The following is a 10717-nucleotide window of genomic DNA, read 5'->3' as shown; positions in this document are numbered from 1 at the left end:
AGGATCTACCTCAGCATGTCTGATACCTGGACATAAAAAACAGATGATTTGTGAGCAATTGACTTCATCAACCTCCTAGAAGGCCCTCTACATGTCCTACGTCTACCCGTATACTACTTGACCCTATGACGTCTAGCCATGGACAGAAGAAGAAACGAGGGAAAGACCATGGAGAGAAACTCAAGTTCAGGGGTATCACTATCGACACGCCCATGAGTAGGACCCCCGGCGTCTTGAGCTCCAATACCATAGGGAGATAGAGGTTTAAGAGGCAGATTTACCTCTAGACAAGTGATTTCGGCTAAGCAATCTTGAATGGTTGATTTTAGTTAGGCAACATATGTCTCATGCCAGTGGGAGGAACCCGAACCCCCACCACTGGCAATGAATTCGAGTTCACTCTCAAGGCCCCGTGCCTTTTGCCTAAGGTAGGATAACTGTTGCAGGTAGAGCATTTGCACACCTGCATTTGCAGAAGGTTTGTGGGTATAATCTTCAGAGTTAGAAGATGACAACTCAATAGGTTTGACATCAGGTTGAATTTTGAAGGATTGCTCAAACACCATAGGCAAGCTAAGACTCAATGACATGTGTACATGGAGACAACCCTATATCTACAATACAATAGGAGTGTAATTGGAGTAAGACAAGGACCCTTATGTACATGCCTAACACACCATGGAAACAAGGAACTCTTGAGGCAAAGGTATATACTAACCTATGGACCCAATCAGCATATAAAAAATAATAAGGACATACATATATCACTAGGGGGAAGGTATACCTAGGTTTGTGTATGTGGGTCCGTGGATGTGCAAGGATAGGCCTTGGGGCATGTGAAGAGGGGTCGCATGATAGGCAAGAGTGGACCTTTGGAAATGTGAGAACACCTTGTACCCCTACAATGCAAACATGGATGGTCGAAAAAAAAAGAGGAAAGTTTATGAAGTGGTAGAATTTACCTTAAGAAATGCTTCCATGGAGGATGGAACCTTGGAGCCCTAGGAAGTAACTTCAAAGAATTACCACTAGGCTATGTAATCTTTTGGGTGAGAAATAAAGTATAAGCCTTGGGTATTTATAGGAAGAGCAAAAGCTCCCTAACCCTTGGATCAAGTTCAAAATGAAGAGTGGGGATCAAAGGTGTTGAAAACCTTGGGACTCGCACTTGGGAATGGTTGGCTCTCATTCAATCTTAAGGACACACTTGGATCACTACCAAAGCTAGTTTGTTTTTGTGTTTCTTTGCATTTTATAAAGAAACACACCACCAAGGTTCATTTTTTTTTTTCATTCACCACAAGATAGCACACCAAGGATGAGCCTTCCACACTTCTTAAGGTAAAGTGGGGCTTGAGTGCTATACATATCACACAAGGAATAAGAAAGGATTCTACAAGGAAACTAAAAAGTGTACATATAGTCTCGGGGGCAAGTGTGAAAATGGGTAATTGTCCCATCAATCACCCTGCACCAAGCCACTAAGTTAAACCTCAAGATAGGAAGGTCTCTCAGGCATGAGTCTAAGAAAGGCATCCCCGAGCGACTAAATGTCGAGATACAAGGACCTCCTTATTCGAGGTCCTTCCTCAAATCTACCCACAAGATCCAAGGGCCTCGCTATGCAAGGCCTGTCTTACGTATGCATCCGTCGAGGCATCAACGACACGTGTGCCCCTTCCTCAAGACTCCCCATGAAAACCCCATGAGACCAAAGGACCTTGCTATGCAAGGCCCGTCTCGCGTACGAACCCACCGAGGCATAAGGGCGTGTATACTCTTACCTCAAGACTCCCCGCGCGAACCCTCGTGAGACCCAAGGGACTCACTATGTGAGGCCCATCTCATGTACGCACCCGCCGAGGAATCAAGGGCGCGCATGCCCCTTCCTCAAGACTCCCCGTGCAAACCCTCGCGAGACCCAAGGGCCTCGCACAGCGAGGCCCACCTCCCAAGCCTTGCGCATGCCCATATCCAATTCACGAAGTCACCCTTCTATGCAACAAGGACACCCATGCTATCTCCATTGAGGGATCCATAAGTTGTCCAACACTTAATAAAATATAAAGAAGTTTGGGGAAAAGACTTACTATGGACAACTGAGAACAACAATTAGATACAAAGGTACGTATACGGGTATGGAATGTACGAACCTTATGAGGAGAGAGGCATGAGCCTGACATTCTTATCCGACGCGTAGTGGTGGTACGAACCCGTACGAAGAGTGATGGCACTACCTGAGCAACCCTGACCACGTACTAGGGCCGACAGTACAACCCTCTGCACCACTACATCTTGCGCCATTACCCTAACAATGTACCTACGTACATTCTTGTCCCCTGGGATCACCATGTATAAGGGGCCATTAGGGCCCAACTATAAATAGACGGCCACCCCTTAGACTAAGAGGTTGGAAAATTCATTGTTTACTAAGGCTATTGAGTAATATACGAGCATCTTTTCTCCATTGTTGTTCAAATTTTTTCTTCTTCAAGTTTTCTCTAAGTTCCTTCTAAGCTCACTATTTTCTTAGATATATCATTGAGTTTTCTGACCTTTTATCGTTGGCGAGTTCTCACCATCAACACATATATATATATATGATTTATATGTTTTGTCTTCATATATACATATATCTAATCGTGTATATAATTTATATTAATTTTGTGAGTATGTTTGGCCTATAACTAAATTTTGGTCCTTAATTCTACTATATTTTATTGCCTTTTGAGTATTAGGAATATTTTATTTGATAAATTACTTGGGGTTTTGTGCACTAAAATTGATGTAGTAAAGTTGAATAAATATGGTTCAAAATTTTGGTTTTTAATTCAAATTCATTTTTTCAATCTTAATGTCATTAGAAATCCTTTAGCTTTTGTTTTCTAGTGTTTTGATGTATCAAAAACGAGTTTTTGAAACCCATAACAGATTTTGAACTTTAAAGAACGGTTAATGGTCGAGCATAATTTTTGAATTTAAAGTTTGATTTATTGTTGTTTCTTTAACAACCTAAGGTTATAAATCTTTAAGTTCATGATTTTCCAATTAATTTGTGCATTAAAATTGAGTTTTCAAACTCATGAAAGCATTCAAAACTTTTAAAACCCGTAAATGGCCGAGTACATTTTCTTAATTTAAAGATCAACTTTGAGTTGTTTTTTTAAGCAAATGAATGTCATAAATATCTTTAGATATTCTTTTCTTTTAGATCTGGGCTGTGAAAAATAGACTTTTAGACGTCGGAATCAAGAAATCTGACCGGGTTTTTATTGGGGTCAACATGACCCACGTGCAAAAGAACTGGTTCAAATGACTCGGACGAAGGTAAGCACAAAACAACTTGTCATTTTTTACAAGTCACACAACACAAATCAAGGGGAAACAACTTATAAAAAAATTAAGAAAATTCAAAAATTAAAGTTTTTTTTTAATATTTTTTAAATTTATATTTTTTTTCTTGCTTTCTACATTAATTTAGGCAATAAATTTAATTTTTAATTTTTCTTATTTTAATTATGCATATAATTTTGGTAATTTATATGTTATTCAGAAATTAATGAAAATGTGAATTTTTTTTTATTTGGTCTATTTAGTGCATGATTTATTTTTATTTATTGAGCATGCAATAATAATAATTGTGCTAATTTGGGTATGTAATTACATTTAATGTTTTACAACTAAGTTTTAGTACAATTATTTATTAATTTACCAAATATTGTGTAATTGATTTATTATCTTATTAAGCATTAATTCTTAAATTAACTCAACCATTTAATTATTTTTGGAATTATTGAGTTTATATTTTATCATACATATAAATGTAGTGGATTGTGTTAATTCTATGTTTATTCATATTTTAATTCATGCAATATTTATTATTAGTACAATTAAATTTGAGATATTATATGTATGATTTTATGGATTAAATGCATGATATATATATATATATTTCATATTTGTACTTTTATGCTTAAATATTATTTACATAATGTTATTCATGTTATGTAATTTATTACATTTTATGAGTAGAATTACATGCATAAAAATTAATATAATATACATTTAATTATAATTAATTTTTTATATATAAAATATACTCATATGATTTCAGAAAATTTTAAGCATAAATAAAATGTATCTAAGTGATTCTTATAATTTTATTTAATTATAGAGTAGTCACAACATATTTAGTTAAATAAAATTATATATTATGGCAATAAGGATCAAATAAATATTTTAGACATTAATTATAATTTAAGTGCTAAATAATTAGATTCATAAATTTTTTTAACATACAATTTAGTTAAAAATTATCACTTTAAGATTCATGAAATATTCTCTAATTAATTAGAATAATTACTTAGATAAAATAATTAAGTTATGAATAATAAATTAACAATTTTGTGTTTAACATGGGAAAGCATGAAACTAAGACAATGCCTGATCTAGAATGGTTTTTAATGATCTTCGGACGACCACATTCGAAGCACTCTTAGTGATTGTCTATTATGTTGCTACATAGCTTTTTCAGGTATTAAGTAGAGGCTAAAACATAATGTTTAGTAAATCATATAATTTTAAACAATTAGGGAGTAGCCACAACATCTTTAATTATATAAAATTATACATTAAGCTGATTAGGATCACATAATGGACAAAAAATGTGATTAGTTATATATATATATATTTTACCCCACAGAGATTTAATTATGTTTATATAATTAATTAGGATATCATATTAAATTAATTTTCTTAATCTACCTAAAAGAGTTATGATAGTTAATTCAATAGTTTTATCATAAAGTTTATTAATATAGAAATATTGAAACTTAAGTTTTCAATTGTTTGATTAAATTATCATAATGTACATATAATCTTATTAAATTAAAAATTTGGACCACATGCAATTTTTGTTTAATTAGATTTCATCTTCAGCGTGTTTGTACATTGGTAAACAACATGTTTGTACGTTGGTAAAAAGCATGAATTCATATAAACCTCAAAAACTTTATACTGATAAACTTGTAATCATATTCATGCAACATCACAACACATTTATTCTAATGTCCCAAAAGAACTTCCTGAACTTTGGGGTGATAACTCCAAAGTGTGGGAGGAGAGTATTCTCCTCCATCCAAGTTGCACAGACTTTTACCCTGCAATTAGGATCAATAAAACACCTCCCATCACCACTAGAACTCTAATTTCATATGTATGTTATGAATATAATATGGTTAATGTTAATATTAACACATGGTGGATTGATTATGGATCAACAATCCACATTTCAGATTTTGTTCAAGGTTTACAAAACCTAATGAAGCTAGTAGGAAGTGAGCAAAGCATCTTATCCAGAAACAAGATGAGCTCACATGTGGAAACTATAAGCATATGCACTTTAGTTTTAAGTAGTAGTTTTGTTTTAAAGTTAGAAAATACCTTTTATATTCCAAGTTCTTCTAGAAACTTGATTTCACTATCAAGACTTGTACCTTTTGGATATTCCTATACATTTTCAAAAAAATATTTTAATCTATTATATCAACCTGAATGTGTTAGGAATGGTACAATGTCTGATGGTCTTTACTACATTAATCTGCGAAATAATACCACTCATAATGTTATGCGTTCAAACTGGCATTAAGAGATGTGTTATAAATGATGACTCTTCTATATTATGGCACTGAAGATTAGGACATATCTCCATTGATATGATTAAGATGTTAGTGAATGATGGGGGTACTTAATACCTTGGATTTTACTAACTTTGAAACTTGTGTGGAGTGCATTAAGGGAAAGCATACTAACAAGTCTAAGAAAAATAACGATGTCCAAAGGAGTTCTGAATTATTAGAAATCATACATACACATATATGTAGTCCAGATATGGACTCATATGGTCAGAAATATTTCATCTCTTTTATAGATGATTACTCATGTTATATGTGTCTCTACTTACTTCATAACAAAAATGAAGCATTGGATGTCTTTAATACATTTAATCCTGAAGTAGAGAAACAATGCACTAGGCAATTTAAGATAGTGAGATTGGATAGAGGTGGAGAATGTTATGGTAGACACAATGAGGATGAAAAAGCACCTAGTCCATTTGTGAGGTTTCTTAAAGAAAATGGGATTGTTGCCCAATACACCATCCCTTGTACACTCGAGCAAAATGGTGTTGCAGAAAGAAGAAACTAAAGACTATTGGACATGGTCCGGAGTACGCTTAGCAAGAACTTCCTAAATCCTTGTGGACTGAAGCTCTAAAAATGGTTGTGTACATATTAAACCGTGTTCTAACAAAGGCAGTCTTAAAAACGCCTTTTGAATTATGGAAAGGTTGGAAACCGAGTTTGCAACATGTACGCATTTGGGAATGACCATCTGAAGTTAGGGTATATAATCCATAAGAAAAGAAACTGGACCCTAGGACCATTAGTGGGTATTTCATTAGATATGCTGAAATGTCCAAAGGTTATAGATTCTACTATTCCATTTCATAGCACTAGGATTTTGGAATCAAGAAATGCAAAATTTCTTGAAAATGACTTGATTAGTGGGAGTGATCAATCAAATTACTCAAATTCTGAGAAAGATTATTTAGAACCTTCCACCTCAGCATCAAAATTAATTGTGGTTTATAACAACCCTCAAGTTTAAACGTATGTTCAACAACCACATCAAGTCAATGAAAATCCACAAGTCGATTATAAATTTCTGATGGATTAAGTTGTTCACGAATTACCTACAGTTGATGAACAACCACCTGAACCACCTACTCCCCAAGAGCTTGCTGGTCTAGCCTTAAGAAGATCCACTAGAATGATAAAACCAGAAATTCATAGAGACTACATTGTGTACTTGCAAGAATCTGACTACAATAGTGGAGTCGAAAAAGATTTAAACTGTGGTACAATGTCATGAATGAAGAAATGAATTCTATGAAGAGCAATGAATTCTAAGATCTTGTTGAGTTTCCTTATGGGGCGAGGGCCATTAAGCATAAGTGGGTCTTCAAAACAAAGAAACACTCATTATGCAACATTGAGAGACATAAAGTGAGACTTCCGTCATAAAAGATGACATATTGCTATGATTCATGTGTTTGTTGTCTAACAAGGATAATCATTGTAACATCCTCCTAATCCAGGACCGTTACACTATGTACTTAAAATTGTGCCAGGCCTGCTAATCAGGTCATTTGGCTTAAAACATGTAACTAAAGTTAGTGACAAGGGTTAGGGTTAAAAATTTTGGTCAAAGAATCATTGACTTTTATTCCAAAAGTTTTATATAACATGGGATCCCAAAACATTACAACACAACTGTTAAAAAAGATAAATACATAAACAAAAGTTACATCAACCGGCCTAAATGGAAAAACAGGGTTGTAACCCTAGTTCCTCTGAGATAACCCCGACCATGATAGTCGAGCAGCTACATATGTACACACCGCCACTGACATGCCGCCACCGAAGCTCTCCAACTCATGGCTAGTCAAGCTTTCCCTTTCCCTTACCTACACCACAAAGCATCTGTGAGCTGAGGCTCAACAAGAAAACAGAACGTGCAACAGCAGAGAATATAACTTCAAAATAACCATTCAACAATAATCATTAACATTAATTCATATCCAATATAATTAAAGTTCAATCACATGATCATTGGATCAACCTGGGGTCGTTGCCCTATTCAGTTGGCTTTTAAGACAACTCTCAGGCCTATGCTCTAGCTACGTGACCATAGTGTCACCTAGGGCCTCGCCCTTAGCTCTGTCTCACTAGCCATAGAGCTAGCCCAATCCCCATGGTTCACCTTCGACCTTAGATTCGATCAACATAATATTACATTGTTGGTTTAGGCCAATGCCTCTCGACCAGCGCACAGCGCGCTATTGTCGTCCTTGACTCATAAGTCAAGCCCTGATCCTGGATTTCATACCTTACTTATAAGAAACAGATGTGGATAGGCACTTCCCGAAAATTAAGCTCATATTCATGCTAATCATTTAATCCCATTGGATAATCATTTCCATAATACTAAGCATATTCACATAATGGGGCCACATACCCTAACCATAGAATTCATATAACGAATATAAGCACTTCAACATTCATCAGTAAGCATTTAAAACAATAGCCCAATATAACCAATCCAGGGGCCCAAGCCCTAACCATATTCAAATACAATAGACGAGCCAAGCCCTAATCATAATAACACATAATGAACGGGTCGAGCCCTAATCACACACAACACGTTCTGGGTGCAGTTTTCTTACCTTAGGTCCAAGCAAGCGTAAATAAAAGCGACCCCCGAGCACGATCCCGATTCTGAGCCCTTACTGTTACCCTAAGTCACGACCATAAAATAGGATTCTATTAATATCGAGCGATCAAAGGCTTCTAGACCAAGTCCTAGCCTCCGAGGCCTCTGGTTCCACCAAACCGGGTAGTGAAAATAATCTCGAGCCCTAAGGAAAATGTTTCATTCTAAAATAAACTCCCCAAGGCAAATCTGCTCAGGCGGGCTGCGACTTGCCCCCCTGTGGGTCACGGCGCGCCCCCTAGCTAGGCTCTTTCTCCCTCTCTGTCCAGAGGCACGGACTGCGACTTGGCCCCTCAAGTCGCGGCGCCCCCCCCAGGCAGAGCCCTCCCATGATGCGTGGCTCAGGCTGAGTCGCGACTTGGCCCCACAAACCCAAAAAATTCTCCATTTCCAGCAGCCAAATTCAATCCTAACCAAACCAAACTTCAACCCAAAACATAATTCAATTATCCCAATCACCCTAATATGTTCCCAGCAATAAAATACAACATAAAACTAGCTCAAAACCTCATCAAAACTCCAATTCAATTCATAACCTTAAAGTGTTTAGGATCACTAAATACCGGCCAAGAAAACACAGAATTTAATGACCCAAAAATGTAAGTCAAAGCTTACCTCAGTTCCTAATTGAATCCATAAGCTATCACTAAGCTAATCTCCAAGTCTAGAGCTCCAATTTTGTAATTTCTAGTAAAAAAATCCCTTGATTCTTCTATGGTTTTAGCTTGGAAGCCTTGAGAGAAAAAGGAGAGAGAAAGAGTCGGTCTAGGAAAAGTTTCCAAGTATTTCTTTTGTTTTGTTTTATCTAACTTAAGTGACTTAAGTTAATCCCAAGGCTCGGGGTACCAAAAATGTCCCCGAGGGCAAAATGGTAAATTTCCCCAATATTCCCTCCTAAAGTCTCTAACTTCAAATACATCTCCAATTATTTATTTTCATAACCCAATAACCCAAATAAATGTCTATTACCCAAAATACCCCTTGACTCGCCCCGAGTCGGGTATATGGTCCCGTTGTGACTTTCCCGCTAACTTGCTCCCTAGGATCGCCTCGTGCCGAAAAGTTCAAATAAACCCACATAATAATGTGGTCTTTCACACATATCATATATATGCACATAAATACACATTTATGCCCGCAACAGGCCAAATTACCAAATCGTCCTTCCCATTAGAAGTGGGCGTACATGCATATTTAATATCCCTAAATATGTGCATTTAATCATATTATCACATAATTCACATATATTAACAATTAATATTGCAATTAAACACATAATTACATATATTGCCATCCTGGCCCCCTAATCAAGGCCCTAAGCCTTATTAGGTAATTTTGGGACGTTACAATCATTGTGCTTAAGTGATACTTTAGTTTAAATGTAGACCAAGGGAGAGAATGTTAGAATATTATTAAATTAATTAGAGTTGCAAAAATCTATAATTCTAATTAATTAGAGTTGCAAAAAACTATAATTCTAATTAATTATGACTAAAGTCAATATTAGGATTAATTGACAAATATTCTCAATATGATCAGTATTAATACAATTACTCAATATTGAGTTACCCAATATTTCATATCTTATTGATTGTCAAAAATTCTGACATCAATTGTGGTAAAGACCTTGATGGAAGGTCTCACCTATATAAATATAGGGTTCTGGTCCCCAAGCTCAACGCTCTCATACTCCATCTAAAGAGCTAGTGAGAGCTTGGAAGTCCTTTAAGCTCACTAATACTCTATTATTATTATTTTGTAGATCTAAAGCTATTAGATCGAGATTATCAAAATCAATGGCTAGAGGTATACTCTAACGATCATCTTTTGTGACAATTCTATTTAGTCTATTCTGCATATTAGGATTATTATGCATCTAGATAAATTTCTTACATAATAAGGTTAGGGGTGCCAGCCAAGCCCTTATTAGATCTATGAATAAAAGTGCCTTCAACTGACTAGGAAGGCAAGATCGATGGTTAGGAGAAATGGTTCGATCTACTAGACTAGCAAAACAATACTAGACAACAAAGTAACCAGGGGAGGTGTGAGAGCCTCTATCATGGAGAGCTGAACTTGTAGTCCAGCGAGATTTACTTGAGAAAGAACGGAAAGAATGGAGGGAGAACAAAGGGAGTTGCAAGCAAAGCAATAGCTCAACATATACTCAAATAGCAAAGCAACAACTCAACTCAGCTTAACACACAAAACAACATGCTTTTTCCATCTAATTATGTGAAAAAGAGCAAAGTATTCGAGTACACCAGAATGAGAAAGACCTGGTTCAATGTATAAGCTTGGTCAACTCGAAAAGTGGAGTTCCCATGAAGACTTCAGTATGTGGTACTTTTGAGGAGGATACTCTGCATATTGCGACCATGAGTAG

The sequence above is a fragment of the Humulus lupulus genome, chromosome 4 (genome assembly GCF_963169125.1).
Source record: "Humulus lupulus chromosome 4, drHumLupu1.1, whole genome shotgun sequence".
In the NCBI taxonomy this organism is placed as follows: Eukaryota; Viridiplantae; Streptophyta; class Magnoliopsida; order Rosales; family Cannabaceae; genus Humulus; species Humulus lupulus.
Note: the sequence above shows the minus strand (reverse complement) of the source record.